The sequence below is a fragment of the Tursiops truncatus genome, chromosome X (assembly GCF_011762595.2).
Source record: "Tursiops truncatus isolate mTurTru1 chromosome X, mTurTru1.mat.Y, whole genome shotgun sequence".
NCBI lineage: Eukaryota > Metazoa > Chordata > Mammalia > Artiodactyla > Delphinidae > Tursiops > Tursiops truncatus.
Window position 1 is genome coordinate 127,610,949 of NC_047055.1, and position 25,690 is coordinate 127,636,638.

At 42.6% G+C, this 25,690-nt stretch overlaps 1 protein-coding gene and 1 long non-coding RNA gene across 2 annotated transcripts in view; one reads left to right on the forward strand and one right to left on the reverse strand.

The window, feature by feature from the left end:
- The window catches only part of LOC101337417 (polyprenol dehydrogenase), a 327,160-nt gene extending 318,701 nt beyond the window's left edge, over positions 1–8,459 (forward strand). Inside the window, exons 16-18 of the mRNA XM_033849920.2 lie at positions 874–1,368; positions 3,831–6,475; positions 6,632–8,459. The gene's annotated coding sequence lies outside the window, so the exon portion shown is untranslated. The remainder of the gene's footprint in view (positions 1–873; positions 1,369–3,830; positions 6,476–6,631) is intronic.
- LOC141277611 (uncharacterized) overlaps positions 3,846–25,690 on the reverse strand; it is an 83,783-nt gene continuing 61,938 nt past the window's right edge. The window contains exons 2-3 of the long non-coding RNA XR_012329249.1: positions 6,131–6,288; positions 3,846–3,981 (exon numbers count right to left, since the gene is read on the reverse strand). This is a non-coding gene — a long non-coding RNA (uncharacterized lncRNA). The remainder of the gene's footprint in view (positions 3,982–6,130; positions 6,289–25,690) is intronic.

The following is a 25,690-nucleotide window of genomic DNA, read 5'->3' on the forward strand; positions in this document are numbered from 1 at the left end:
AGCTGGGCCCGTAAGACATGGCCGCTGAGCCTGCGCGTCCAGAGCCTGTGCTCCACAACGGGTCAGGCTGCAGCAGTGAGGCCCGCATACTGCCAAAAAAAAAAAAGAAACTATCAGCTGCTCCTTCCTTTCTCCTGCCTCTGGACCCCCGTCCTCCCCTGACCCTGCATGAAGATGGTCCCTGAGGTCTGACCCTGGCGTTCTCTCCCTGAGCAGCGTGATGGGGCCAATGGATTCTGCAATCTCTCACCGTTATGGAAGCTCCAATCCCTCCCTCCAAAGTGAAATGTCAGGTGGAGAAAGACAAAATATGTGGAATCTAAAAAATACAACCAAGTAGTGAATATAACAAAAAAGAAACAGACTCCCAGATCTAGAGAAGAAACGAGTGGTTCCTAGTGGGGAGAGGGGAGGGGGAGGGGGGCATTATAGGGGAAGCAGAGGAAGAGGTACAAAGTACTAGGTAAAAAATAAGCTACATGGATATATTGTACAGCACAGCGAACACAGCCACTATTTCGTAATAACTATAAACCTCTTCCTTCCTGAACTTGGCCTGTCACTAACGACGTTCCCTCCCCCATCAAACACCACAGCTGCTAAGCTACCTGAAATCTAGACATTGGGAATTGATTTCTGTGGGTGAGGAAGTGGGTCTCACCTTTGTCTCACCCCGACACAAATGGGGTACACTTCCATGGGGTTACCCAGATCTTCAGGGAACTCCAATTTCCTGCATAAATTGTTCTCCTTTTCCCCAGTGTGCTACTTAGGAAAAGGACAATAAATGATAATTCACATAAATACTAGAAAGCTAGCGACGTGTTAAGAAAAATAGGAACAGCTAATGAAAAAGGAAAATTTGTTTTTCAGAAAGAGGGCTATTAAAGCAGGAAGCAGAACAATGGTTGCCAGGGGCTGGCCGTGGAGGAACCATGTCGGCAACAAAATGACGAGAGAGCATGGAAATGTACACAACTCAGCGGCGGTGCTGATTCCACAGCCGTGCACAGGGCTCAACACTCACCCACCTGTCCACCTGAAAGGGCTGCTTTCACTGAAAACAATTACGTCTCAGTAAACGTGAACAGAAAACCAAAGGGGCTAATCGTTTTCATTCCTTTCCTGCATGAGTCAGATGGGTGAAGATACGCACAAGCAGTTCTTTCACTTTTACGTAAAAAATCTGCGCTGTTGCTGTTTACAACAGCCAAGACGTGGAAGCAAACTAAACCACCACCGAAAGAGGAATGGGTAAAGAAGAGGTGGTTCATGTATACAATGGAATATTACTCGGCCATGAAAAAGAATGAAATCGTGCCATTGGCAGCAACATGGATGGACCTAGAGATGATCATACTAACTGAAGTAAGTCAGACAGAGAAAGACAAATACCATGTGATGTCACTTATATGTGGAATCTAAAAAATAATACAAGTGAATCTATGTACAAAATAGAAACAGACTCACAGACATAGAAAACACACTTATGGTTACCAAAGGGGAAAGGGGGGAGGGATAATTTATGGTTACCAAAGGGGAAAGGGGGGAGGGATAAATTAGGAGTTTGGATTGACATATACACAGTACTATACATAAAATAGATAAACAACAAGATCCTACTGTATAGCACAGGGAACTCTACTCAGCACTCTGTAACAACCTATATGGGAAAAGAATTTGAAAAAGGATAGATACATGAGGGACTTACTTCCCTGGTGGCGCAGTGGATAAGAATCTGCCTGCCAATGCAGGGGACCGCGCACCTAGAGCCCGTGCACTGCAATGAAGAGTAGTCCCGCTCGCGGCAACTAGAGAAAGCCCGTGCGTAGCAACAAGGACCCAACACAGCCAAAAATAAATTAAATCTTAAAAAAAAAGCGATACATGAATATGTATAACTGAATCACTTTGCTGTACACCTGAAAATAACACCACTGTAAATCAACTATACTACAGTATAAAATATATATATATACACACACACATATATATATATTTTTTCGCAGTACGCAGGCCTCTCACTGTTGCGGCCTCTCCCGTTGCAGAGCACAGGCTCTGGACACGCAGGCTCAGCGGCCATGGCTCACAGGCCCAGCCGACATGGGATCTTCCTGGACTGGGGCACGAACCCATGTCCCCTGCATCAGCAGGCGGACTCTCAACCACTGCGCCACCAGGGAAGCCCCTAAAATATATATTTTTTTAATTGTAATTTTCATGTAAAAAAAAAAAAGCGTGTGTTTAAGGCACTGTCCAAATGAACAACTTTCCTTGAGGATTTTGTTTGCATTTACGCTTTCTTTTGAGACGGTATCTGGGGGTGGGATCCTTTGTCATCCCACCTGTGGCCCTGCTCCTGATGATACTGCTGTACACAAAAAATGGGTAAAAACACACCCCTTATCTTTCATCATCTGTTTTGGCCTCATTGCCTATTAAAAAGACCCTTAGATAAAATGAAAAAAAGAAAGCATTAAAGTATGGAATTGCACCGCTAGCAATGTGTTCCCACCATCCGGGCAGGCGTCCAGCAGAGGCAGGTGGTGGGTGATGGAAACCAGAGGCCTGCCCACCAGCCGTAAGCACTCTCCCCACGCTCAGCACCGCCACCGGGGTACAGCTGATGGTCGTGACAAGTGGGGCGGCCCTGTGGGAAGGGCAGGGGGCAGACCGAGGGGGATGCCAGCAGTGTCCGCATCCCACAGGTGCCTGAGAAGCAGCGTGCCCGCCCCCACGTCTGGAATGTGCAGGCAGAGTTTCTAAAGGAAAACCTGTACAACTGAACCACAGGTGAGGACAGACATCCACACGGACTCCCCTGTGAGTCCCAAGTAGAGAGGGCAGCACAGCCGGACCCACAGAGGACCCTCCCACCGCCCTGAAAACTACCTTCCACAGCTTGAGTTTTAAATCGTGGACTCACCCGAGTGCCCCCAGCTGTGTGGCTGTGCCTGGCTGAGAGCTGACTTGACTTTTACCCCATGCCACGTTCCCAGGGAGTCCTTCTGGAGACCCCGTTACAGACTGTTTACAACAGCTGAGACGTGGAAGCAACCTAAGTGCCCATCGACAGAGGAACAGATAAAGAAGATGTGCTACCTATACACACAGGGGAATATTACTCAGCCATGAAAAAGAAGGAAATCGTGCCATTGGCAGCAACATGGGTGGACCCAGAGATGATCATACTGAGTGAAGTTAGACAGAGAAAGACAAATACCATATGATATCGATGTGGAATCAAAAAGATACAAATGAACTTATGTACAAAACAGAAACAGACTCACAGACATAGAGATCAGCCTAGAGGGAGCGGGGTGAGGGAGGCAAGAATTGGGAGTGTGGGATTAGCAGATGCAAACTAGTTTATATAGGATGCACACACAACGAGGTCCTACTGTACAGCACAGAAAACTCCACTCGATATACTGTAATAAACTATGCTGGAAAAGAAACAAAAAACCCCACCATTCTTCCCTGACCTATAGACAGTGCACTGGCTGGTCTCTTCCTCCCCCCGCCCCACCCTCTCTCCCTGGCTCACTCCATTCCAGTGTCCTTCCTGCTCTTCCAGTTAACCATGAACTGTTCATCCTCAGGGTCTACACCCTTGTGGTCCCCTCCTCCTGGAATTTTCCCCCTAGACATCCCCATGGCTTCCCCTCTTACCTCCTTCAAATTTGCCAAAAGTCACCTTCACAGGCAGACTGATTCTGACCACGTTCACGGCCATCTGTAGTCTCCCTCCCATCCTCGTTGCAGATTTGATTCTTCTCCATTCTGCTTGTTACCTTTCTGATGCTCTAAGGGTTACTTTTACCTTATAGGCTCTTTGAGTTCATGCTTTTGTCTGTCTTGATCACTGCTGTGTCCCAGCACCTAGAAGCCTGCCAGTGTGATGGTCTTTTCTTGCTTGAAATCTTGAACTAAAGTAAGGATTGACGAAACACCCAGTACGCACGTCCGTGCTGCAAACAGCTGAGTGATAAGGACAGAAAAATACAGATAAGGATTCCGCTGATGGGCTCAGGAAAGTCCATTAGACCTGTTCTAGCACCACTGTGTCTGTGATCAAGCGACTGAACGTGCCGTGGGACTCTGGGACACATGTGGAAGAACTCCGGTGACAGGAGGATGCTTGCGTGAACACAGAAGACGCGTAGAAGGTAAAGTTGGAGAGAAGATTGGGAAACGGGTCATATAAAACCTTGGAGGCTGTGCTGAAGACTTCGATTATATTCGACCTGCAATATTTATCCTGGGATATTCTACCTATATAACAGAACATACACAAATGACCCTTTTTTTTTTTTTTGCAATACACAGGCCTCTCAGTGTTGTGGCCTCTCCCGTTGCGGAGCACAGCCTCCGGACGCGCAGGCTCAGCGGCCATGGCTCACGGGCCCAGCCGACATGGGATCTTCCTGGACCGGGGCACGAACCCGTGTCCCCTGCATCAGCAGGCGGACTCTCAACCACTGCGCCACCAGGGAAGCCCCTAAAATATATATTTTTTTAATTGTAATTTTCATGTAAAAAAAAAAGCGTGTGTTTAAGGCACTGTCCAAATGAACAACTTTCCTTGAGGATTTTGTTTGCATTTACGCTTTCTTTTGAGACGGTATCTGGGGGTGGGATCCTTTGTCATCCCACCTGTGGCCCTGCTCCTGATGATACTGCTGTACACAAAAAATGGGTAAAAACACACCCCTTATCTTTCATCATCTGTTTTGGCCTCATTGCCTATTAAAAAGACCCTTAGATAAAATGAAAAAAAGAAAGCATTAAAGTATGGAATTGCACCGCTAGCAATGTGTTCCCACCATCCGGGCAGGCGTCCAGCAGAGGCAGGTGGTGGGTGATGGAAACCAGAGGCCTGCCCACCAGCCGTAAGCACTCTCCCCACGCTCAGCACCGCCACCGGGGTACAGCTGATGGTCGTGACAAGTGGGGCGGCCCTGTGGGAAGGGCAGGGGGCAGACCGAGGGGGATGCCAGCAGTGTCCGCATCCCACAGGTGCCTGAGAAGCAGCGTGCCCGCCCCCACGTCTGGAATGTGCAGAGTTTCTAAAGGAAAACCTGTACAACTGAACCACAGGTGAGGACAGACATCCACACGGACTCCCCTGTGAGTCCCAAGTAGAGAGGGCAGCACAGCCGGACCCACAGAGGACCCTCCCACCGCCCTGAAAACTACCTTCCACAGCTTGAGTTTTAAATCGTGGACTCACCCGAGTGCCCCCAGCTGTGTGGCTGTGCCTGGCTGAGAGCTGACTTGACTTTTACCCCATGCCACGTTCCCAGGGAGTCCTTCTGGAGACCCCGTTACAGACTGTTTACAACAGCTGAGACGTGGAAGCAACCTAAGTGCCCATCGACAGAGGAACGGATAAAGAAGATGTGCTACCTATACACACAGGGGAATATTACTCAGCCATGAAAAAGAAGGAAATCGTGCCATTGGCAGCAACATGGGTGGACCCAGAGATGATCATACTGAGTGAAGTTAGACAGAGAAAGACAAATACCATATGATATCGATGTGGAATCAAAAAGATACAAATGAACTTATGTACAAAACAGAAACAGACTCACAGACATAGAGATCAGCCTAGAGGGAGCGGGGTGAGGGAGGCAAGAATTGGGAGTGTGGGATTAGCAGATGCAAACTAGTTTATATAGGATGCACACACGACGAGGTCCTACTGTACAGCACAGAAAACTCCACTCGATATACTGTAATAAACTATACTGGAAAAGAAACAAAAAAACCCACCATTCTTCCCTGACCTATAGACAGTGCACTGGCTGGTCTCTTCCTCCCCCCGCCCCACCCTCTCTCCCTGGCTCACTCCATTCCAGTGTCCTTCCTGCTCTTCCAGTTAACCATGGACTGTTCATCCTCAGGGTCTACACCCTTGTGGTCCCCTCCTCCTGGAATTTTCCCCCTAGACATCCCCATGGCTTCCCCTCTTACCTCCTTCAAATTTGCCAAAAGTCACCTTCACAGGCAGACTGATTCTGACCACGTTCACGGCCACCTGTAGTCTCCCTCCCATCCTCGTTGCAGATTTGATTCTTCTCCATCCTGCTTGTTACCTTTCTGATGCTCTAAGGGTTACTTTTACCTTATAGGCTCTTTGAGTTGATGCTTTTGTCTGTCTTGATCACTGCTGTGTCCCAGCACCTAGAAGCCTGCCAGTGTGATGGTCTCTTCTTGCTTGCAATCTTGAACTAAAGTAAGGATTGACGAAACACCCAGTACGCACGTCTGTGCTGCAAACAGCTGAGTGATAAAGACAGAAAAATACAGATAAGGATTCCGCTGATGGGCTCAGGAAAGTCCATTAGACCTGTTCTGCACCACTGTGTCTGTGATCAAGCAACTGAACGTGCCGTGGGACTCTGGGACACATGTGGAAGAACTCCGGTGACAGGAGGATGCTTGTGTGAACACAGAAGACGCGTAGAAGGTAAAGTTGGAGAGAAGATTGGGAAGCGGGTCATATAAAACCTTGGAGGCTGTGCTGAAGACTTTGATTATATTCGACCTGCAATATTTTATCCTGGGATATTCTACCTATATAACAGAACATGCACAAATGACCGTTTTTTGTTTTGTTTTGCAGTACGTGGGCCTCTCAGTGTTGTGGCCTCTCCCGTTGCAGAGCACAGCCTCCGGACGCACAGGCTCAGTGGCCATGGCTCACGGGCCCAGCCGCTCCGCAGCACGTGGGATCTTCCTGGACCGGGGCACGAACCCACGTCCCCTGCATCAGCAGGTGGACTCTCAACCACTGCGCCACCAGGGAAGCCCGACCTATTTTCATTTATATTTTTATAAGATACTCTGGCTTTTATGAGAGCAGTGGACAAAGAGAGACACTGTGTTATCTGCTAGGACTGTCGTCATAGAGGACCACAGACGGGCGGCTGCAACACAGAAATGTATTTTCTCACGGTCCTGGAGCCTGGAAGCCTAGGATTCAGGAGCCAGCAGGGTTGGCTGCTGGTGAGATTTCTCTACCTGGCTTATGGACGGCTATCTTCTTGCTGTGTCCTCCCGTGGAGGAAAGAGAGAGAGGGAGAGGGAGAGGGAGGGGGAGAGGGAGAGGGAGGGAGGGAGAGAGGGGGGAGGGAGAGACAGAGACAGCACTCTGGTGTGCCCCCCTCCTCTTGTAAGGACAGGAGTTCTATGGGATCAAGGCTCTGCTGTTATGACCTCATTTCACCATCATTACTTCCCTAAAAGCCCCATCTCCAAATACAGTCTCTTTGGGGGTTACGGCTTCAACGTATGCACTTGAGGGGGGCACAGTGGAGTCTGTAACACACAAGCGGAAACAGGGAGACCCATCTAGGGGCATCACTGAGAGAGCACGGCTGAAATGGAGAGAGTGAGAATCAGACTTGAGACATCTGATGACCACAAAGCCAACGGGATTTGCTGGTAGATCAAAAGTGAAGGGCAAGAGAAATAAAGACGAGGGCTCCATGATTAGGGACGTAGGTGCTCAATTTCTAGAAAATGAGCATTAACGTGTATGCTTTCTGCAAGTTTATCTTAGACAGATTCCACTGATTTAGCGTGATGGCTCCCTGGTCTCAGGGCAACAGACTCGATAACAGAATGTTATCTCTGGTCACCACTGCTCTGGGTTACTGAAACTGAGCAGGACCCTGTGGGGATCCTGGGCATAGAAGCCTTTCTGTCCCCCATTTCTTGTTTGTAGGGAACAGACTCCAGCCTCCTGGACCTTCCCTGACTCCCAAAGGGAAGATGCAAACAGTTGCCAATCAGGGAAGGATGGGGATGCAGAGACAAGGGAGGAGCAGTGAAGAAACAATAGTGCAGTCTGGGGGCAGGTCCTGGCTCCCCCTCGAGGGATACACATGACAACATCTTTGAGCTCTTTACAGCACTAAGACTCCCCAAACAAATGGAAGCTGTCACCATTCTTCATTCCAGAGAAGACCCCCTGAGGCCAGATTCAAGGGACCAGAGAAGTTCATCAAGAGATTAACTGAGGGACTTCCCTGGTGGTCCAGTGGCTAAGACTCCATGCTCCCAATGCACGGGGCCCGGGTTCGACTCCTGGTCAGGGAAGTAGATCCCACATGCTGGTACTAAACATTCCACAGGCTGCAACTAAAGATCCTGCGTGCTGCAACTGAAGATCCTGCGTGCCGCAACAAAGATCCCGTGCGCCAAAACTAAGTGCTCATGCAGCCAAATAAATATTTTAAAAAATGAGAGAGAGAGAGACTACCTGAGACCAGATTAAAGGGGTGCAGGCCCTGCATACACCCTGATCCTGATCAGCAACCCCACCCTTGAACCTTTGCTACAAAACTCCTCACTAGCGCCCCTCCAGGTTGGGACACACAGTTTTGAGGGCACGAATTCAGTGTCCCCCTTTGCCTGGCAAACCAATAAAGCTATTCTTCTCAACTTCACCCACAGCCGTCTCTGAGATGTCATTCGGCGCCAGTGCACAGAGGCTGAGTTTTGGGCATCATCACTGCTTTTACATAACCTCTTTCTGCTCACGTTTCTTCCATTCCTGTCCTAAAATTCCCATTCTTAGACTTTCCATTTCCCCTTGGTAATGTCAATCAGGAACTATGAGGTTATGACTCCTGGCGAAACCAAGCCCCCCAGTACTGAGTTCCCTTGCCGAGTTTAAGATTAACCTCTTCGTCCAAAACCTTCTTGCCTTTCTTGTCCCATCCGTTTCCCCTAAGGTGTGAGGAATATCCAAGAAAAGACGGGACTGAAAATGAGCAGGACTGTTTGGGGAATCTCCCAGGTACAGTATCTCCTCTATGTCCCCCGTTTGTAGAAAAAGGCTTTCGTGTCCCAGACCTTCCCCGTGTTCCAAAGAGCAGACTCAAGTAGTTAAGGCTTAGAATCATAGAGTCACAGCTCTCCTAGTTCATCCTGAAAGGACAGAGATAACAGTCTGACCCGTATCTCTGAGTTGTTCTGCAGAAACCAAGACCCCCGCCCAGGTGGAGGATGGCGACCACATGCTAACCACAAGCACTAGACCCCAGGCTGGTTGGAACCAGATGGCTGATGACTGAGATTCCCCGAAACACCACCCTGTTACCTCACCACCAGCCCATCAGAAGAAGGTCCAGGAGCTGATCAGGCATCCTAGAACCCTCTCTCCAGCACTGTCTTTAAAAACCCTTCCCTGAAAGCCATCGGGGAGCTCAGGTCCTTTGAGCACGAGCTGCCCGTTCTCCTTGCTTGGCACCTGCAATAAACGCTGTACTTTCTTTCTTTTCACCCGGGGTCAGTAGATTGGCTTTACTGCACCTCTGGACCCGAGTGGACCCAAGTATGGTTCGGTAACACTGGCACCTCAGTGTTCTTCTATTTAAGATTCAGGGCTGTTGTCTGACGAAATAATCTATGTGTTCAGAATTTAGGAAGTAGCTAAAGTTGTTGTTATGCCCTAATTATTGTACAGCCCTTTGGACCTTGTTTGATCTGTCATGAGCTATTGAAAAACAGAATTACATCATGGTTTGTCTCTATCCAATGAACACACCAAAAACGAAAAGGCAGACACAGGTAGAATTAGAACATAAGCAGAACAGGAATTGGTCGTGGATGCCCTAGAATAGCCAGCATTTCCATTAATGCTGGGATATTCTACCTATAACAGAACGTAAGGGTTTATGTCCATGTATAACTTTACTTGGAAGTGATCATAGCAGCGTACGATTTGAGAGCCAAAAGGGAATTGTTAGAACACATCCCAACCTCAACAAGAGCCAAGCAAACTAAAGACTGAAGATGTGAAATGCTTGCTCGTGGTCACGGGGCAGCATGAGATCAAGGATGAATGTCTCGGGCTCTTTGCTTTTCCTATACTATGCTGTTCCTGTCCTTTACCTACCACGGGATAAACTTCTTAGTGAGCAAATGATGCTGCTTCCCCCAAATTACTCCTTTCTCTTTCTTCTCAGAAAGTAGCACTTTTTCCTCCATCCATAAGTATGCTTCTCATGCATAAAGACCTGAGTTTTCTCAATTCTAAAATAATAACACCTTTGCCTACAATAGTATAATCTCCTTTTGGTTAATAAAGCATAATAAATCGTGCAAGCACATTAAACTGCTGGAGAGAAGTATTACGATTTCAATTCTAGGAATTGAGTCCATACTGATTGCATACGTGAGTACAGTTACAACATGTGGACAGACGCAGTACAGCTGTTTTCTGCCGGAATCGTCCCGTTCTGTTTATCCTTTAAAACCTACACAGCTCCCTTAGAGCCTAATTTACTCAGTGGAATATGTTAAATGGCATTAACTATAAATTAGGTAGTCCTCCAGAATTGGGGGACATTAGATGGACACAGTGCAATGCTAAGAAAATGGTATCAACCCTTTTCTCTGTCAACTTATATTAAATTTGATACTGCATGTAACCATTATTGGATTAGATGCTGTATTTCGAAATCAGTTCTGTTACTGTGGAAACTTTGTGTTACTTCTAATTGAAAATAAGCAGTTCAAAGTTTCATATTGATTAGAGGACTTAGAATAATTAATCATGGATATTCAGAGCATTATAGAGCTTATCTGCCTCATGGAAAGCAGATGCTTCTTCTAGGCTAATATTTTATCTTATCAAATTGTTATTAAATTCGGTACTCATGACCATTTTAATAATGGTTATGGAGTGATGGTAAGAATTTATGAAAGTCGTTAAAATGGGGGTTCTGTATTCCCAAGAGGAACACACACGGTTGGACACCTGGTGAACTGCTTCCGTTCATACACTGAAATGCACGCGTTTATTATCTATACCTGGACATCATGGGTCCATGGTGATTACTGCATCATTAACCACTGTTATGAGATGAAGTACTGTATGTTGTACCTGCCGGATACACTAACAGGGTACAAATACAACACCAAAAGGACGTGAACAACTTTCTCGTGATTACTTAGAAACGGACAGAAATTACACCTTGAAAGACGACCTGGGTCTCATTCACCACTTTCATGAGACACTTACCAGACATATGTGAGCCTCACATTCTTCATCTAAGAGGATTCAGGGTGCTTTATGCATGTACAGGTTTCAAAATATTTTCACGTAGACCCATGTCATTTCATTCCCTCGCACACACACGCACACATTACAGATTAGCAATGTAACCTATTTTGAAAAAAAAGACTAACTCATTGAAAATATAAATATGCATAGATAACTATTAAATTGAGATAAACTGTTTTCACAAGAAATATTTAATTTTCACTTTAGAAAATATAGATAGATGTAGCAGATTGTGACGATTAATATAAAAGAAAGATATAGGTATAAATATTATATAGGTAGATAACCACCAGTATCTCTCAAGTAAAACTTTTGCTTTTATATATAGGATGCATAAACAACAAGATCCTACTGTATAGCACAGAGAACTATATTCCATATCCTATGATAAAACATAATGGAAAAGAATAGTAAAAAGGAATGTGTGTGTCTCTATATATATAAATAAAACGGGCTCACTTTATGTACAGCAGAAATTAACATGACATTGTAAAAGTCTATGACAAAGTTTTCTCTGAATTAGTTTGTGCACGCAGGAAGTTAAGAGGAAAGTCGCTATCAAACTATTGTTGTGTATGATAAATTTTCTTTTTACCTTGCTAATTTCTTTATCTTACTTTCAGACTGGAGGTTTCACTTGAATTTTCTCTGCACTGCCTGAGCCAGTTTTTTGTTCCTGCCTTTTACTCTACAAAAATTGTGTCAAGCCTCAGAGGTCTGGTCATTGTTCAAAACGTTGCACCCAGCTTTTAAGATATTCGCTTTACTTAAACAGCTGGGCCTAAACCTCGAAAAGAAACCTATGAAGAAATTAAGCTTTGACATAACACCTCTTCTTTATCCATTCACCTTTGGGGTTGCTTCCAGCTCTTGGATATTGTAAATAATGGTGCAGGGAACACAGGTGTGCAAATACACCTTCAAGATCTTGCTTGAATTCTTTTGCATATATACTGGTAAGTGGGATTGCTGGGTCATACGGTAATTCAGTTTTTAATTTTTTGAGGAAATTCCATACTGTTCTCCATAGCAATTGCACCATTTTACATTCCCACCAACAGTGCACAAGTATTCCAATTTTGCACCCTTGCCAACATTTGCTATTTTCTGCTTCTTTTGTTTTTGATTATGTTGTGTTTCTAGTAGGCATCCTCATTGGTGTCAGGTGATATCTCATTGTGTGATATCTCATTAGAGATGTACATTACTCTAATCATTAGTAATAGTAAGCATCTTTTCTCATGCTTATTGGTCACTGTCTTTTGGGGTGAATTGTCTATTTAAGCCCTTCTGCACGTTTTTAATCAATTTACTTGTTTTATTGTTGTTGAGATGTAGAAGTTCCTTATATATTCTTTTTTAAAATTTATTTTTTTTAAATTTAAAAATATTTTAAAAAAATATATTCTTAATAATCACCCCTTATCAGATATACGATTTGCAATGATTCTCCCGTTTCACAGGTGGCCTTTTCATTCCTGACTGTTTCTTGTGATGTGCTAATGTTTTGTTGTAGTCCCACCTGTCTACTTTTCCTTTTGTTGCCTTTGGTTTTGGCGTCCTATCCAAGAAACTATGTGGCCTTAAAAAGGAAGGAAACCCTGTCAGCTGCTAAAACAAGAATGAACTTCGAGGACGTCATGCTGAACAAAATAAGCCAGGGACAAAAGGACACACACTGTAGGACTCCACTCACATGAAGTATCTAAATAGTTAAAATCACAGACACAGAAAGTAGAAAAGTGTACACCAAGGGCTGGGAGGATGGAGCACGGGAAGCTGGTATTGAATGGCTACAGAGGTTCAGTGTTGCAAGATGAGAAAGTCCCAGAGATCTGTTGAACAACAATATGTCTACACTTAACACAATGAACTGTACACTTAAAAATGGCATATGTATATATATATAAAACTGATTCATTTTGTTGTAAAGCAGAAACTAACACACCACTGTAAAGCAATTGTACTCCAATAAAGATGTAAAAAAAAATGGCTACGGTGGTAAATAAAAAAGAAATTAAGCTTTAAGAAAAAAATTAAAAAGAAAGCACACGAAGAAAACTTTGGAAATAGAGTGCGCTCCCTTTCTGCATTCCTGCTGGACGCAGAGACCTTAAAATCGCAGGGGGTTAACCATCACACACATAAAATACAAAGGATACAGATCATCGTAAGGGGACCATTTTGAAGGGCATTCCTATGAAATATGATATCGAGGCACTTTTAAGGCAGTTACACTACCCTATTACGGCTTATGAAGATTGCCAAAGCAATAGTTAGAACATCAGAGAATAAAGTGTTCAATGAAATCGCTTTCTTTATGAATAGCCCAGCTCCGTCTCTTAGAGAAAACCTCGAAGAACTGAGTGGCTTATACGGCAGTTAAAATAGTTGCACTGTTCTAGTAAAAAGCAATCATTTGATATTGAGTTGGCTATTAACAGATATTAATTTGTGCTTTTAGATTACTAGTGATTGAGATAATTCATTCTTCGTTAAAATTCCCTATTATTAGAGAGTATTAATTTATGTATATAAGATTTTATTGTCCCACTTTTTAAAAATTGGAGTAGAGTTGATTTACAATGTTGTGTTAGTTTCAGGTGTACAGCAAAGTGATTCAGTGATTCAATATTTACGTGTATCTACAAAAAAAATTGGGTTGGCCAAATAATTCATTCAGGTGTTTCCATAGCATCTTATGGAAAAACTCGAACGAACTTTTTGGCCAACCCAATATATATATATATATATTCTTTTTCAGATTCTCTTCCTTTATAGGTTATTACAAAATACTGAGTTCCCTGTGCTCTACAGTAGAGGTCCTTGTTGTTTATCTATTTTATATATGTATTAGTTTGTAGCCGTTAATCCCAAACTCCTAATTTATCCCTCACCTTTGGTAACCGTAAGTTTGTTTTCTATGTCAGTGGGTCTATTTCTTTTTCCTTTTCATTAATTAATTTATTTATTTTGGGCTGCACTGGGTCTTCGTTGCTGTGCGCAGGCCCTCTCCAGTTGTGGCGAGCAGGGGCCACTCCTCGCCGCAGTGTGCAGGCTTCTCATTGCGGTGGCCTCCCCTGTTGCACAGCACAAGCTCCAGAGCACAGGCTCAGTAGTTGTGGCGCACGGGGCCAGTCGCTCCGTGGCACGTGGGATCCCCCCGGACCAGGGCTCGAACCCACGTCCCCTGCACCGGCAGGCGGACTCCCAACCACTGCGCCACCAGGGAAGTCCCCTCAGTGGGTGTATTTCTATTTTGTAAATAAGTTCATTTGTATCATTTTGTTTTAGATTCCACAAATACGCAATGTCATATGATATCTGTCTTTGGCTTACTTCACTTAGTATGATCTCTAGGTCCATCCATGTTACTGCAGGTGGCATTATTTCATTCTTTTTTATGGCTTTTTCTATATCCATTGTAAGATATACCACAACTTCTTTATTTTTTAATTGAAGCACAGCTGATTTAGTGTTGTGCTAATTTCTGCTGTACAGCAAAGCTGACTCAGTTATACCCACATATACATTCTTTTCTAATTATTTTCCATATGGTTTATCACAGGATATTGAATATAGTTCCCTGTGCTCTACAGTAGGACCTTGTTGTTTATCCATCCTAAATGTAATAGTTTTCCAAATTCCCACCTGCTCATGTCTTGTTTCTGCTGTCATTGTTTTGTGGCATTTGGATTCCTCTCTTCGGATAAAAACGCTACCAGGAGCCATGATGCATTCCTGTTTCACACTCTGTCAATATTAACTGTCATCTTCACGATCACACTGAAGATTGCACGGTGTTCTTCCCGGCAGTTGCCAAAGAATGTACCTTTCATATTTTGTAAACGGTCTTCATAGTTGTTTCTCCAAAAGAAATAGAGAATTTTCTTTTTCCATCAAAGAGACTGAAGAGTGTATTAAAAATATTCACATGTTTTGTAGAAACTCAGGCTGGAAGATTTGAATATTACGATAGTCTTGGAAATAATCAAATGGCCAAAGACTTTGGCACGTTCAATGTTGCAAGGTGATTCGGCCCTTTTTGAAGAAAACACAAAAACTTTTCATCAGCCAACCCTCTCAGAGGAAGACGTCTCTATGTAGAGTCATGAGGAAAGCAAAGCACTTGAAGTATTTCTGTCCACTGTCTGGTCTGATTCCTTACTCTGGAACTGTGCATTATTTCTTTGATCTGTAGATAAATACCAGCAGCCTCTGTACTGTTGAAAGTAATTTTTTTTTAGCTTTATTCATTTATTTCTCAAGCAGTGATTATGTAGAATCTCTGGCATGTTCACTGTCAGCTATAAATCTGGTATTCTGAGTTTGGTGGATTCAAGGCATTCTTTGGTATTTCACACACAAGGGGAAAACCCTTTTTTGTTCATCTTGAAAACATCAAAATGGTAGTCTTAGGTCAGAAGTCGCAGTTTTGTTTTGTTTTTCCCCCAATGTGGATAGTTTATTTTAATTCAAAATATTGTAAAGATCCCTTTTTCTCATCCATTCTAGGGAACAATGATGATAGATAGGCTAAAGTGGTAATAAATGTCAACCACACCATGCTTCCACATATAAGCTAACGTCTTAAAATATTATTTTGAAATTTAATAATTTAAATACATATTTAATAACTTTTTCAATTTTAGAAAAATTTTAGATTTACAAAATTATTGCAAAGATAGCACAGTATTCTGGCATTCTCTACACTGTTTCCCCTATCATTAACCTCTTATATTAGTATTGAACATTTATCATAATCAATCAATGTTGATACATTTTTATTAACTAAATTTTATACTTCATTCAGATTCCTCAGTTTTCCCCTAATGTTTTTCAATACAAATAACAATCACCAAAAAAGCTGTGGATTCCACCTATTAAAAATGGAATCTAAATGTGGATTAGTATCTCTGGTGAGAAGCGATAGCTTTCCTATTAGCTGTATGGATAGAGACATACTTGATAAGAATAAATCTGGTTTCTTTCCAGATTGATCTAGGAGAGGACTATGCTCGTTTTCTATTGTGTATGTTTCAAGATACATAAGTTCTCTGTATGAATTTAGGAAGGCAAGTTACGAACCTCAACTATTTCAGTCTATCTTTACGGGCACAGATCTGTGAGTCTTTGAATTTATATCCAACTGCTTCCCCAAAGATACGTGAGTTACACTGAATCTCAGTGTTCAGCATGTTTCCTGCACAGTTTATTCACAGCCTGACCAACGAATGATCAGTGTTCCATGAAATTTACATATAAAATATGCATTTGAAGAAAATAAAGATATAACCCAAACCACTTTCTCCTAATTCATTCCCAAGGTTGCCCACAGATTCTGAGATAAACCTACAGAGCCACAAAGATACCAAGAATGTAAACAAAGGATGTACTGAATCGAGTCTGCACCCCGTGACTTAACAAAGCAAAGGAAGATGAAGCTCTGTCCCAGAAAGCTCTGGGTGGAAGAAGAGACCAACTCAAGAGCCACTGCTTCCCACTGAGACAGAGTAAAAAGAACACACAGATTGATGCTTTAAGGATATGATTCAAAATGTTTAGAGACTTCCCTGGTGGTCCAGTGGTTAAGAGTTTGTCTATCAATGCAGGGTGTGCGGGTTCGATCCTTGGTTGGGGAGCTTAGATCTCACATGCCTCGCGGCCAAAAAACCAAATCATAAAACAGAAGCAATGTTGTAACAAATTCAATAAAGACTTTAAAAAAACAATGGTCCAGGAAGGCGGAAGATGGTGGAAGAGTAAGACGCGGAGATCACCTTCCTCCCCACAGATACACCAGAAATACATCTACACGTGGAACAACTCCTACAGAACACCTACTGAAGGCTGGCAGAAGACCTCAGACCTCCCAAAAGTTTTCTTGAGCTATAAATGACAAATAAAATTTGTATGAATTAAAAAAAAAACAAAACAAAACATCAAAAAACCAAAAATGTTTAGGGGTTTGTGTTTAGTGAATGTCATTTTTAAACACAGTACTGTAAATAAAATGTTTCCCTAGGGCTTCCCTGGTGGTGCAGTGGTTGAGAGTCCGCCTGCCAATGCAGGGGACCCGGGTTCGTGCCCTGGTCCGGGAAGATCCCACATGCCACGGAGCGGCTGGGCCCGTGAGCCATGGCCGCTGGGCCTGCACGTCCGGAGCCTGTGCTCTGCAACGGGAGAGGCCACAACAGTGAGAGGCCCGCATACTGGGCAAAAAAAAAAAAAAAAGTATCCCTAGAGGTAAGTGAATAGGAAAATGGACATGACAGCAAACTAAAATATTCTGGGATTTGAATGCAGCGATTACCCTATAACACAAGAAAAATATATATAATTAACAACAACAGCACTTAAGGAGTTTCAGCCCTAACGTTATATTCTGAGCTAATTTAAAATACTACAGTGAAACATTTTGATTTTAACCATCACTGAATTAACTGAAAAGAATTCCACTGGTGATGCCTGATTTATTGGCCGGACCATCCAATATGAACATATCTCAATAAAGAGAGAATGAAATAGCGGGGAACGACACATCTAAATAGATAAGGTTACAATCTTTGAATGACTTATGCAACTACCAAAAGAGACTTCTTTTCTTCTAAATTAAAAAAAAATTTTTTTTATTGAAGTCTAGTTGATTTCCAATGCTGTGCCAGTCTCTGCTATACGGCAAAGTGACTGAATTATATGCATAGAGATATAATTTTTTATATTCTTTTCCACGATGGTTTATCCCAGGACACTGAATGTACTTTCCTGTGCTCTACAGTAGGACCTTGTTGTTTATCCATTCTCTATATAATAGTTTGCATCTGCGAATCCCAAACTCCCAGCCCATCCCTCCTCCATCCATATATATTTGTAACTGAATCACTTTGCTGTACGGCAGAAATTAACACTACGTTGTAAACCAAATATACTTCAATAAAATAAATGTTCAAAACTCATGTCAAGTTGCATAGCAGAATTGTGAAGTTAAGTACGATCTGTCCCTCTTTTATAAGCGAACTCTTTCACTCCATCCTCACCTGGCTGACGACGTGCAGGATATGATGCTATGATGAGGATGATTATAATGGTGGCGGTGAGGGCGGTTTAATGACTACATGGCTGCCAGGTATTTCGTTAGGTCCGTAGTTTTCGAACTACAGAACATACAAGAATTGACTGAGATTTTTTTTTTTTTTTTTGGTCGGGGGCGGACCACGCCGCACAGCTTGCAGGATCTTAGTTCCCCGACCAGGGGTCGAACCTGTGCCCCTTGCAATGGAAGTCAGGAGTCCTAACCACTGGACCGCCAGGGAAGTCCCTTGCCTGAGATTTTAAAGAAGCAAATCACAGGCTTTCCTTCGACACATTATGAATCAGCAGATCTGTGAAGCCCAGAAATCTCTCAGTCATTATGGTGGATATAGTATACAGCCCTTACATAGAGAAACACTCCAGGGAAAGTACCCTGATATCCTTTAACGACTAATATTTAAAAGAAAACACAAACTATAGCTTCTCCAGGGATGTCCAAAGACTTTTTACATCGACTCCTTTTGGTCACTTTTTATTTGAAGGGAAGCCGCTAGTTTTCAACTGACGTGAAGATAATTCAGCTCTCCTGTTTCTCCTATAAAAGACATCCTTCCTCACTGCTAAGTACCAAATCTCAGTACTTAGGAGTCTGTTCTCTCTAAATGTCCTCTCTTCATCCTGTCCACAATGAGCTCAGAGGGATACTTTTGAATTATGATGGTTTCACTGACTAGCAGATAAAACCCATCAGAATTATTGGACCTAGAACACAGTACGGAGGATGGACCTTTGGGAAATCCAGTCTCAAACATACAGCACGTTTTTTCCAATGCCTATGATCCAGCATCCAGAACCCAGCACTTAATGATCATGGTTTCAACTCACAGGTCAGGAAAGAGAAAGAGCGTCGCATGACGTCAGAGGTACTTATTGGTTAGTTCTGGGAGCAGCGTCCATCCACAGGTCACTGGAAACTCACAGGTCAGAAAAGAGAAAGAGCGTCGCGTGATGTCAGAGGTACTTATTGGTTAGTTCTGGGAGCAGCGTCCATCCACGGGTCACTGGATAGAACCCGATCACGTGCCATCCCGAACTGTAAGATAGGATGACAGACGTGATTTCTCCGTGTGTCGAGAAGGTAGAAGGAACGGGTGTGGAGGATGCTGGAGGGAGACTGATGGGAAACGTGCATTACGAGCCTCCTAAGCAGCCCAACATGACTGGAGCCTAATACACGCGTAGACGCAGAGGATGACACACGACGAAATCCGTGAAAGGGAAAAATCACAGAGCCCCTTGTATGTAACGGCAAGGAGTCTGACTTGCATTCTGTAAGCAGAGTAGAATCCGGGAGTAATACGAGTCTTAAGATTAAGGTCTGATTTTCCTGAGATGATCCTCAAAACCTTTTCATCACTAAGGTGCTGGGAAGCTCTTAAGTGTGCAGAAGTGGATTTCCTGAAGAGACTTGTAATATGGTACAGCCTGGACCCTGCATACGTTTCTATAAGCCTTTTAAGAATTGGTAGATCTCCTAACGAGTGAAAGAAAATCCCGAGGTCTAACCTTGGACAACCAAAGCAACTGAATAACCATGTTCGATGCAGCCTTATTCACAATAGCCAAGATGTGGAAACCACCTAAGTGTCCACCGAGAGATGAAGAAAAGGAAAATTTGCTAGATCCATACAACGGAGTACCATTCGGCCTTTAAAAGCAAGGCAATTCTGCAATATGGGACATGCAGGAACCTCGAGGACACCGTGCCAAGAGAAATAACACGAGTCACAGAAACACGAACACTGCACGATCCCAGTTACATGTGGAATCTAAGACAGTCAAATCCATGGGCTCAGACTGGACTGAGCTGCCTGGGGCTGGGAGGAGGTGGAAATGGGGAGTTTGGAATCAAAGGGCACAGAGTTTCAGGTAAGCAAGGTGAGTTCTAGCTCTGCTGTCCAACAGCGTACCTTGAGTCAACAATACCATCCACTTAAATTTTTGTTAAGAGGACAGAGCTCGCGTGAAGTGTTCTTACCCCAATAGAATAAGAGTTTTTAAAAAAGAAAGAAAATCCCAAGAACCCCAAACAATGTGAAACCGATACAACCAATGAAAAGCCAATCCTATGAGTTGAAACCGAAACGTAGGCTGTGGGCAAGGTCAGATTTTTTTGTTTGTTTGGTGTGTGTGTGTGTTTGGAATTAAATACGAACACTGTGGAAGGAACCTGGAGATTCAGGCCGGGCCCATCAAACAAGATGGGTGAGCAGGACCGGGGAGCCCTCTAGCAGGCAGCATTCTTGGCAGGAGCTAAACTGGTCTTAGGTCAGTATTTATCTTAGCTTCCGGCAGAAGCCAGAGCAAATATCTCTGGAAGAAAGCAATTCCCACCGAGGGCACAGATGCTGCAATTATATTGAATCAAAGATGAGATCACAAAATAAATAACCAACATCCAAGAGGAGAAGCCTCTCTGAGTGACAAAAACAGAGGATTCGGGAACGCAAAGCCATACTATAATTGGGATTATCCTACAAAGAATATAAAAGCCAGGTCTGGAATGTTTAAAAGCATTCAGAGGATAAGGAAAAATCTGAGGGTGTGAGCATCACTTTTGAAAGCAATCGGTGTCACGTCAAAAAGAACAATACTGACATTTTAGAAAATCTTTGAATTTAAAAATCCAAAAGATGGATAACAACTTATCCATAGCTTAAGGGAACGAATATGAAAATAGAAAAGGACTGGAAAACGCAGTTCGGGGATATAATATGAGAAAAATAAATAGGAAGCAGAAAATGTCAAGATCCGACACACATCTAATCAGTCACAAAAGAAGAGAATACGCAAATTAGGAAATGGGCAGCACTCAAAGATCTAATAGCTAAGGATCTTCTAGAAGTGGAGAAAAACGTGGACCCACAAAAATGGAAAGGAAACCCCCAAAAAAGGCAGTAGATAGACTCATCACAGTGAGACAAAATAGCAAAAGGGAAGATCTAAAAAGACCAAGAACAAAGGCATATTTAAGTTAGACTCACAGCAACTTACAAAAGCAACAACTCGACTGGATTCTACCTTTGCCTTTGGGCCATTTAGAGCTATTGCCCTGCGTCGCATAGAGGTTTCAGAGGATCCAAAATGGTGAATCCTAAAAAAACAACTTGTACGGGTTTTGTTTGGTTTTTGCTTGTTTTGTTTTACAGGGAGAGCGCCACTTGTGACACAGTCTTGATCTTGCAGGACTGATGATTTTCACTACTTGCTTTTTTCTTTGTTTTTGTTTCTTTTCTCTCAGCAATGAATCTCCAAGGTGTATCTCTCTCTCTCTCCCCTAATTCCTTCCCCCAAGGACCCCCGCCTACTAAATCATAGTCAGTATCTATAATGACTTGCATTTTGCTGTAAACATGCAATTGAACAAAAAATAAATACCTTTGGCATCAGAGAACAACAACAAAAGAAGTATGAAGTATCGACTATTTCTATGAAAATGTACACTTTTTTTAATGGAGAAAATTCTCACATGTAAAGTAGGACATTCATTTAATTGGTTAATGAAATGATTCGGGATGAGAGAGAATTCTCTGGGTCTGCGATGTTTCATGCTATCTGGAGGGATTTTTATCTTATGATTTTTTTCTGGGGGTGCCACTAACTGTCAAGGAGAATTTACTCGTAGGGACGCTGACCACAGCTTTGAGAGGAAGGGGATGTATCGGAGTTCCTGACAGCAGCCTCGGTGGAGTCAGAGGACACGATTCTGAGATGTAGGAGTCCATTCGTATGCAAGAGGCATAGGTGTTAGATGAGGATACAGCTAATGAGAGATGGGAGGTTACGAAAGAGGAACTAGAAAGTGCAGTCGGCAATGCTGAGCTGGGTCTCCAGTGTTCCCCCAGGGTCCCCTCATCCTAATCCTTTGTTTCTAATTCCCAAGGGATGTCCAGCAACACAGGTGTCATTGACAGTGATTCCCAGGTCCATTTCTAGCCCAGATTTGACAACACTGAGGCTCTGTCCCAGCTGTGCTTTCAGTCTTAGAATTGGGCAGAAAAGTAAAATCTAAACAAATGAACAGTTCTATTCAAAGTATAAACATGTATTAGGAGGTTGGGATTGACACAGACACACTACTATATATAAAATAGACAACTAACAAGGACCTACTGTAGTGCACAGGGAACTCTACTCAATATACTGTGATAACCTATAAGAGAAAAGAATCCAAAAAAGTTATATATATGTAACTGAATCACTGCGCTGTATACCTGAAATTAACATGACATTGAAAATTAACTGTACTTCAATAAAATATATATTATTTAAATGACACACCACAGTTTTACAATATTTAGTGGTGAAGAATGAAATAAACGATGTTGAGGGAAAAAGAAAAAAAATCCTTGATACAGAATTAAAGCTATTTGAGATTGTGCTTACTTTTATTATTTTGTCTAAATACATAATTTCCTGCAGGTAAACAGAAATGATACATTCCACCTTGCCTTCTGTTTCTGTGTTTTTACTTTTCTTAATCACTAGCTTCCTAAAGAGAACACACTGTATATTTCAAGATATAAATATGGGTGGAAAATAAGAAACGCAATCTGTCACCCTGACATCAAATATTTTGTCTCATTGGCACTTAAAAAAATGACCACAGTGAATGTCCACATTATATGTGTTTTGAAGTGAAACAGTTTTCTTGGTGCCAATAACACCACGTCTAAAAAGGAGTCTCAGTTTTCCACAAAAGTTCATATTATATTCATTGGTTACATTTCAAATAAGAACAGTACTAACAAGATATTGTTAAATCATTTCTGACGACTTAGGAGCAACATGGAAAGCAGACAGTGCAAATAGAATAAAATAATATAAAGCCAGGTATACTTTAAGTATTTGCTACACAGTCCAAGCTTTCTGTTGGGTCTGCACTAGATGGCCATGTGTTTTCCTTTAGATAAGGTGTGGTGATTCTCTCTAATTAGTAACCTGCCTCTTCTGCTGCTCGGTATTAAAAATAGGTCGGTAATGACCCTCCTTTACAGATAATTCTTTATAACTGAAAATAGAAGCTCTCCTTATTCCAGGCTTTCCATGTTCATCAAATCATTCAGGTGCTTAAAAAAGTGTCTGTAAAGCGACACCGTTCCACACGCAGTGAGTTAGGCTTCATTGGAATCATGCACGTCACAGAACGCCTGCGGACGCCTTTATTCATCTAGTTATAATATTACCTGGAAGAAAGGGGTGTGTGTGCGCGCGCGAGTGCACAAATAGGTAATGATATCCTTTATTTGAAGGATACTGTTCTTTTATTTAATTGAAGTATAGTTGATTCACAATGTGTTGATTTCTGCTCTACAGCAAAGTGATTCAGTTCTACACATACATACATTCTTTTTTTGTGTGTGTTCTTTTTCATCATGGTTTATCACAGGATATTGAATACAGTTCCCTGCGCTATACAGTAGGTCCTTGTTGATTACCTATTTTACCTATAGTAGTGTGTATATTTTAATCCCGAACTCCCAGTGCATCCCTCCCCCCCTGCCCTCTGGCCCACCACAAGTCTGTTCTCTGTGTCTGCAAGTCTGCTTCTGTCTCGTAGATCAGTTCATTTGTGTCCTATTTTAGATTCCACATGTAAGTGATATCATAGGGTATTTGTCTATGATCATCTCTAGGTCCATCCACTGTTGCTGCAAATGGCATTATTTCATTCTCTTTCATGGCTGAGTAGTGAAGAATGCCACTCTTATACATGGATTCCACTGTCCTGCTCAGTGTCCACAATAGGAATAGATATTGCTGGGGTGCAGGCAGGCCACCCCAAAATGCGCCTCCCTGGCATACTGATTATTTTGAATTAAAGTTACTTAAGAAACAGCCGATGCAGGAGGGACATCTGACCCTCCTCTCTGTACCCCCTGAAGCAGGAAATACATCCCCCCTGTGAAAGGTTCCCTCCCTGCCTCTGGACACAGAAGGACATCCTTACGGCCAGAGACAGGGAGTTCGGGCTGAGAAGCCTGTTCTTTCTTTAACTGACTGCCTCAAGCCCGAACTCTGATTAGATTCTTCATTAACTAAACACCGGTGGTCCTTTGTCCTGTTGATGCCTCACAAATGTATTGTTCCTTTGTGTAAAAAGTATAAAAGCCACCTGCTTTGACCACTTCTTAGGTCCCATTTCTAGGAGACCTCTGTGCACACAAATTAAAATCTGCTTCTTTTTCTCCTGCTCAGCTGTCTTGTGTTAATTTTATTATTAGTCCAGCCACAAGGACTCAAGAGGGGTAGAAGGGGAAATCCCCCCTCCCCTACAATATTATAAGAGATTAAAGATAATAGACAACCATTTTCCTCAAGTTGTCTATAAACACGTCTCATCACATGATATTGACAGTCAGAGTCATTTATTCAGCACAACAAACATGTATAAAAGCGCTCTGTTCTGAAACAGCAAACATTTGCCTAAGAGATTCTAAGACTTAACAACCATACAATTTCATGAACGCTCCTGACACACGGTTTCGGACCTTATACTTAATGGAATGGGATTTTTTTTTTTCCTAACTGAAATTATGTTTGTAAAAAGAAAATCATTGTTTCATTTCATTTCAATTCTATTCTGTTCAACATTACTGGGTTGTAGTCAGGTAGAGTTTCTGAAAGCGAAAGGATATAGAAATCGTCTTGAGGCAAAAGCAACTGAGAAAAGTAAATGAAAGGTCTCATAGATATTAGCAATTTTATCACAGAAATGCATTAGGCGCTCTGTTTTATTGGTCACAGAAAAGCAAGTGTTCACACTCTACACACACACACACAGTCACACATGAAGATTATCCGTTTCATTTACAAATGTAAACATCTTGTTCTTTCTGTGTCTGAAGGCTCATGTCTCACAATGTAATCCACACCTCATTTCCTGTTCATGGACCGGGCTGTTAACAGACCCGGCTGTTACAGACCCCTGCGCATGGCTGCCACGGACCAGCTGCCGTGTCCCCTGCGTTGGCAGGTGGATTCTTAACCACGGAGCCACCAGGGAAGCCCCCTTTGCTCATTTTTTTAATCAACTTACTTGGGGTTTTTTTTGCTATTGAGTTGTGGGAATTGCTTACACTTTTATGCCTTTGTATTGCCTATTTGCACTGCTAATTCCTCCAACTTCAGCAAGGGTAAATGTTGATAACAGTGAGAATAAGCATTTTTTCTGTTTTTCCTCATTTTAATGGGTATTTCCCTTAGCATTTCCCCTGTAAGTACATGGTGCCTTTGGGCTACACATATTGAATTTGGTATCATTCTTTTCTGTTGTTGTTTGGTTAGTTTCGGCTCTTGTTTAGGGTAGACATTTATGCATTTTCCCTATTTAAAAATCAGGATTTTACCGTATTGAATATATTGAAGATTTGTGACTCACATATGATCAGTTATTAATAATACTGCATATTACTACAGAGAAGCTGAGGCCTGTATAAATTTTAATACTTATAAATCAGTTTAATCTTTTTGCCAACGATACTTGTCTACCATGGCCAATACTTTGTCTAACTT